Genomic DNA, 6,549 nt, shown 5'->3' with positions numbered 1-6,549 from the left:
TTCTGTTGAAAGGAGGACTTCATCCCTTTGTCAATTCCTTGAACTCCCATAATGGGAGGGAGCCTTGCCAATGTCAGATGGCTTCGTCGAGTGGAAGCTGCTGCCAGATGTGTTTGGCTTGGCTTTGCCCACTTCCGTGGTATATATTGGACCCCCATGCTGGATACCACCTACGTCATCCTCTGACCGTGGTCTGCTGGACATTGTGTGTCCATACTGGGGACACTTCCAAGCCTGGGATTGGGATGGCCTTTTGTTGGTTCCCACAGAGTCTGAAAATGCTTTAGTAGAGGTTAGAATACATAGGAAGAATAGCGAGTGCACACGCAGACGACATAGAACACACTGTCAGTGAATAAACAATTGATAGTTTCACCCTCTCGCGGTAACAGGCCCTAGGCCACTGCCCCGTCTCACACCTCAAACTCTCTCCTCCTTCCTTGGCTGTGGCATTCTGGTGCTGTTGGTACTCAGATACCAGGTCGTCCATTCGTGTTGCTCTCGGCCTTGGTGAACTCCACTTCATCCATGCCTTGACGTGTGTATTGGTCCAAGAAAGCTTTGTACCTGAAAATAGTGAACTGCTCTAATGTGTACCTGAACAGCTCCAAAATGCGCCACGTTGTTGTTACTAAAAATGTCCACGGCCTTTATTGATATCGCGTGTGATTAGTTTTTTCTGGCAACAGGGTATAAGCAGGTGTTCGTGTCTGACACTCAGGAACAGGCCCCTTTGAAGGGCAGCCTCCCCTTCTGCTCTCTTTGTGACTGTTACTCAGAGAGGCCAAGAGAGACCCTCCGGAGGAATTTGAGGAGAAGCACAGGCTTTTTCTTTGAGTGCTTTTCTTGCTGTACATTCTTAGAGGTGTCCGGTAGGCCAGGACATCCATTAGTGAGCTGCTGTCCCATTCACAGGCCCTGAGTTGTCCTTGAGAGACACGGTTCAGAGGTGTCGGGAAACGGGACTGTCACCTGCTGTTCAAGGTTCTGTCAGTAGGTGTCAATAGTTTAGTTCTGTGGTGGCTGAGGACGACCCATTTGCACCAGCCGAGGGGGTGTGGTCATCAGGCACCTGTCTTACAGGTGGGATAGAAGGTGGCACAGTGAGCCAGCATAGAGCGTCATCAGGGCGCGGGAGAGGGAGAGCTCTAGGCTTATCCCCAGACAGTTGCAGGGTGGACTGCTCTGTTCTCTTGTGATCCTGAAGTGTCCAATATTGGTTTTCAGCTACACAGTATCTCCCCACTCTGAGGAAAGCTTCCTTTCAGGCACGTTTGTCTGTTTCATCCCACTGTGCTGGAAGTGGTGGGAAATACAATGGAAACAGGAGGAATAAGCCTCTCCTGCCTACATTAGGGTGAAATAAATGCTGAGGTCTTAGGTTTCTGTTCATGTGACTGTTGTAATGTCAGTTGACGTTCCCAACACTGTGCTCATCCCTGCACTTTTCAGTGGGAGGATAATGTAAATGGAACAATTTCTTTCCAGCTATCTTTCTCCTAAGTGTCTAAAAACTGGCTTACTCTTACTCGACTGTGTGAATATTGTGTAAAAATGATTAATTTGTCCTCAATATGCCACGTCTTCCTTCAGCCCGTGGATTGTAGTGAAGCCTCACAGGCTTCCCATTGGATCTTGTATGGATTCAATTGGAAGCTTGGAATGTGTCTGAAACCGTCTACCTGTGTTTGCTACAAGTCGAATCGGAGGGACAGGGCTGGACTGGACACCGCACTGACCTTTCAAGGGAAAGATTTCCAAGCTGTCTTTTACTCTTGGGGGTGTACGTGAGTTTTGCGGTCCTCTTCCCACCAGCCTGTAATGGCAAGGAGAGGAGGTTGTCTTCCATCTTGGCTCCCTGATGTTCTTACTCTTTCTTTGCCAAAATGGGCTGATTTCCACTAGAAAGCATTTGGGATCATCTATCTTCCACTATCCAGATTTTCTTGAAATTCGAGCTTGTTTATTTCTGGAAACATCTTTTGAGTAGTGACTCCATGGACAGTGTTCATTGTAAGTCTGGATCTGCCCCCAAGGCCAGCACCACCTGGGCTCTCCCACGATTTTTAGTCTGCAGGGGATCATCTTCCAAAACTTGTTGTCTTGAGTCATGGGACGAGTATCTTTAGATAGTGGTAGCTTCAGGACACTTGTTGATCTGTGGGTTTTGTCTGACGGGTTTAAGGTTTGTCTGAGAATACATCTGAGGAGTATGTGCTCTGCCCAGATTGTATCAGATCCTGATCCTGGATGAAAGGGCATCCACCTGGGTTGGCCGTTATCCGTAGTGCCCGGCAGATGGATGGTTTCCTACCCTTGGGGGCATATTGCTGCTTGAACCTTCAAATACGAAGTGCAAGGCTGAAGGCAGGTAGGTTGCAGCAAGCTGCCCCCTGAGCTTTCCTGATTGACACTTTAGGTACCTCCTAGAGATGTGACAGCTGCAGACAGGGTGGGGACAGTACACAGCATGGCCAGCAGCAGCATGGTCTCTGGGCAGAGAGGGCCCGTCTGGAGATTGGAGCAGAACTTTGAATCTATTCCAGTCTCCCAGTGTCACCCTGCAGAGATTCACCGACCCTATCAGGTAAGGGCAGGAGTGCAGGGGTGTTAGCATGGTGGAAACTGTTCTTCCCGCCTTCCTGGTCTTAACTCCTAGCTCCTGTTTTGTTCTGTTCTGGGGAGCATGTTTCACAGATGGCAGAGTGATGGCAGAGAAAACAAATTGCTCAAACTCTGTATGAGACAAATTTGATGTGCATGGAGAGAGAGAAGGGGCCTATCTCTCAGGGTGGCTCCACTGCTGTTCAGTCTGGTGTGAGGCAGGCGCCTCGCTGGCAGCTCTGAATGTCAGAACTCCACTCAAGCCCCCCTTGTTCTGGCTGGAAAGTTGGTGAGCATGAAACTAAGCTGTGGGAGTCTATCTTCCTTAGAGAAATGAGCCCAGAGTGCTATGTTCAACACTGGATTGAAAAGGGAGTCTGATGTTTTCAGCTTCAAGTCTTATTCTGGGGAAGTTACAGTCGTTGTTGGATGCATGGAAATAGTTTTCCAGATACAAAAGTGTTTTTCCTAAATTCATATTCCTCTGCATGCAGAGCTGTTTTAACGTAGGCTGTGACAATATTTCATGTAAATACAGCTCTTAACGTTGTAGTCGGCTGGGTCAACTTGACTTTAATTGCAGGCTGTTTCTTATACCAACCTTGGATCTCAACTGATCAAACAATAGTGGGGATGTTCTGTTCAGCTTTGCCACCTGTGCACCTTTCCACTAATGACTCTGGTCCTTGATTCTGCAGAAAGCATTTCATTTTACAGCATTCTATTCATTTTTCAAGTGTGCACAAAAAATGGTCATACTCTAAGAAGGGCCTGAGGTTATTGACCTTGCACATCGTATGTTCAGAGAGCACAGTAAAGTCACCAAGGGATGAGATATGAATTCTTGACTGACCATCACCTCCTTTTCAGGTAGAGGCACTCACTTGGTTTGGTACCTGGGCATTGTCTTGCAGTGGCCCTGGTGTGAAATCTTCCAGTTCCCTTTAGTCCGATTGAGTAGTGTGAGTCTACTCACCTGTGAAAACATGGCCTGCATGTAAAATGCTCACCTCACTGTACCTGGAGATCATCTGAGTCAAGATTGCCATGTGTTTAGTGATGGGTTGAGCTTGGAAGATCTAGGTAGAAGTGAGTATGGACTTCTGTGCTCCAGTGGGGGACCGAGAGAAATGTGACCATGCGGAATATTTAAATCTCCCATGGCTATGCCCTGGGAAAAAATGGTGAGAAGTGGGGTATGGCACGTTTAGCTCATGTTGTGACCAATTTCTTGAAATTGGGGGCATGCTAATCTTCAAGTTGGTGACAAGGTCAACTCAAAGGGTTTCAGGGGAGATATCCAGGCCTCGTTTGCTGCTGTTGGAAGCTCAAGTCTCTGGATCAGTTTCCAGAGCTCTCAGCTTTTTGTGTGCCCCACCCCCACCCAAGAGACACAGCTTGGGCCCATCCTTGGCTAATCACATACATTATACCTGCTCTAGACCTTGTCTCTGTCTCATAAAACCTATGAACCCAATGTCATTTCTTTTTTTTTTTCCCTAGTGTGGGCTGCTGCTTTCTAGTTGCCTCCTTGGGTGAAAGAATTGTGTATCTAGATTGGCCTCAGGTTCCTACCTCTCCTGATATACCCCCAGAACCTTTGTGTCCCCAGTCCCACTCTGGCACAGTCCATGAGGGATGAGGTACTGCACTAGGAGAGGCTCTGCACTAGACATGTTTGAAAAGATACACATGGTTTGGTCTTGTAGTTCCTGCCTGGAATGTCTGTGGAGTCCACCGTGAAGTTCCCCAGCTTGGCTGTGATGTGCTGTATTGGTTGTGCTGCTTCCTGGAGAATGGGTTCTGGTAAAATTGATAAGTCTATTGGCTTTGTTCATCTCGTAAGTCTTAGTGGGGAAAAGGACAAGGGCAATGTCCTTTAGAACATCTGTGAAAGGCTCTATCTCTGTTCTTTACCATCTGGACTGTTGGAGAGCATGACCTCTCCTGAGTCACAGGATAACCTTATAAGAAGCAGGCATCTCTTCTGGGTCATAGTTTGCTATGGAAACTTTTCCACAAATGTGACGTTTGGGGCAGTGCTTTGGAATGCACCATGAGAGAATAAAGGACCGAATGTAGAATATGTTGTCAGTATTCCCTAGGCTTCTGAGATGTTTCATTTGTTCCAAAGGTATGAGAGGAGGAAGTGTCCAGCTCCACGGTAAGTAATGGCACCTTCTCTAGGCAGGAAGGGCTCAGGATTTAAAGGGCACAATTCTGAAAGCATTCCTGTCCCCATATTGTCTGAGTTCTGGGCCTGCCTGGCAAAAGGATCAGCCAGAGCTTACTCCTGTGATGTGGAAGCAGCTGCTGATCTGACTTTCCAGGTCTCAGCCAACTTCAGAATGCTATGTGCAGGTGTCTTCTCCTGGCTCCGACCACTTCCAGAACGGTGGCTGTCCCTAGAGCAGGGTGGAGGAGGTTCACAGCTGCTCATGAAAAACGTGTGTGTGTGTGTGGTGTACAGGTGATTAGTGTGCTGCCTCTGCCAGCAGCTGTGTCGACTACAACTCCTGATCAGGAACCTCCTGGTCCCCTCTGAAACGGGAGTCTTGTTGGGGCAGTATAGCCTCTGAGTGGAGGATGTTGAGAATGTGTTCGGGGTCTTGAGCAGTTTAGTTGGTTCTTCAGGGAAGGGGCAGTCTGAGAATATTTCCACTTATATTGGCTAGAATAATTTGGATGATTGCTTCTTCCTTTGCTGGTGGGTAGCATTCAATAAAGTTATCTAAATCCGGATACTTTGTGGTGAGGTTTTCATTGTAGACTTAGTCTCTAATGTCTTAATGTTTGGACTTGACGGTTCTGTGGAAGCTAAGAAATCATTTTCTGAAACATCTTTGAAAATGAACTGGGCCATATCCTTCCATGCATGCTACACATCAACAATTCTTCCCTTCTTCCCGTGCTTTTACTGTTTAATGATGGTCAAATTGCCTGTGGTATATAAATCTTGGCAGCTCTCTGCCAAAATACTGATGGCCCAATTTCTACAGCATTCGACATAAAACTTCATAACCTTCTTAATGCAGAGCAGAGCCCGTTATGCAAAACAGATGAGTGATTTCTTCCCTATGGTTTTCTCCCCATGTATCAAAGCAATGACTGTCCTGACGAAATGCATGAAAGAACAAGCATTGAGTCACTCTTGCCAATGGACAGTCCAGATCACCCTAATCGGTGGGGTTCACTGTTAACTTGCCTGCTCTTCAGTTTCCTCCACTCACACAGCACGTGAGCATTCATGGGATCAGGACACCTAGGTTTATTGGGAGCAGCAAGGAGCTGTCATCTTTTAGATCATCCCATAGACACGTAGGTGGGGCATGAGGGGTGTAAGCCCTGTCCGTTTCTTGGCTCTTGCCATTGGCTGTTACTTGGTATCGAGGTACGTGAGCACCCCAGGTCAGTGTCTTTCATTTACAACCTGTTTTCAAAGCATGAACCTCTCGTGAGACTTAGGAATTCTCTCATTGCCATTTGATTCTTTTTTTCTTCCAAGGAACCATTCACTGAGGCTCAAACCACTCCTACAATGAGTAAGCAATAGTGACAAATCATATTTCACCTTGTTGTGTTGGTATAGCTGCTCCCACCCACTTTCATCCTAGCTGCTCTTGGTTGTTGAAGGTATTTTGGTGACATTACTGCTCTCCCATTGTAACCAAACGCAGATCAGCCACTCGACATTTGCAGATGCCAGTGGTCAGAGTTGAGGTATGGTACAGTGGTTTTTTATTAACCAAAACTAGTAATGGAGAACTGGCCAGATCGCAATCCAAAGTAGCCACTTGGCCTTTCTGGAGAGAAGGTAAGTGCTTATGAAGGGAGAGCATGATAGGGAAGGCATGCAGGAGTTGTGCTGACTGCAAGCTCTCTGTGTCTCACTCCAGTGGCTCTTAGGTCTCAGTCCACCTGGAGCATGGGCTGGCATCATCTCAA

Source organism: Colobus angolensis, unplaced genomic scaffold, assembly GCF_000951035.1.
Source record: "Colobus angolensis palliatus isolate OR3802 unplaced genomic scaffold, Cang.pa_1.0 Scaffold262, whole genome shotgun sequence".
Lineage (NCBI taxonomy): Eukaryota > Metazoa > Chordata > Mammalia > Primates > Cercopithecidae > Colobus > Colobus angolensis.
This window is presented reverse-complemented; position numbering follows the sequence as displayed.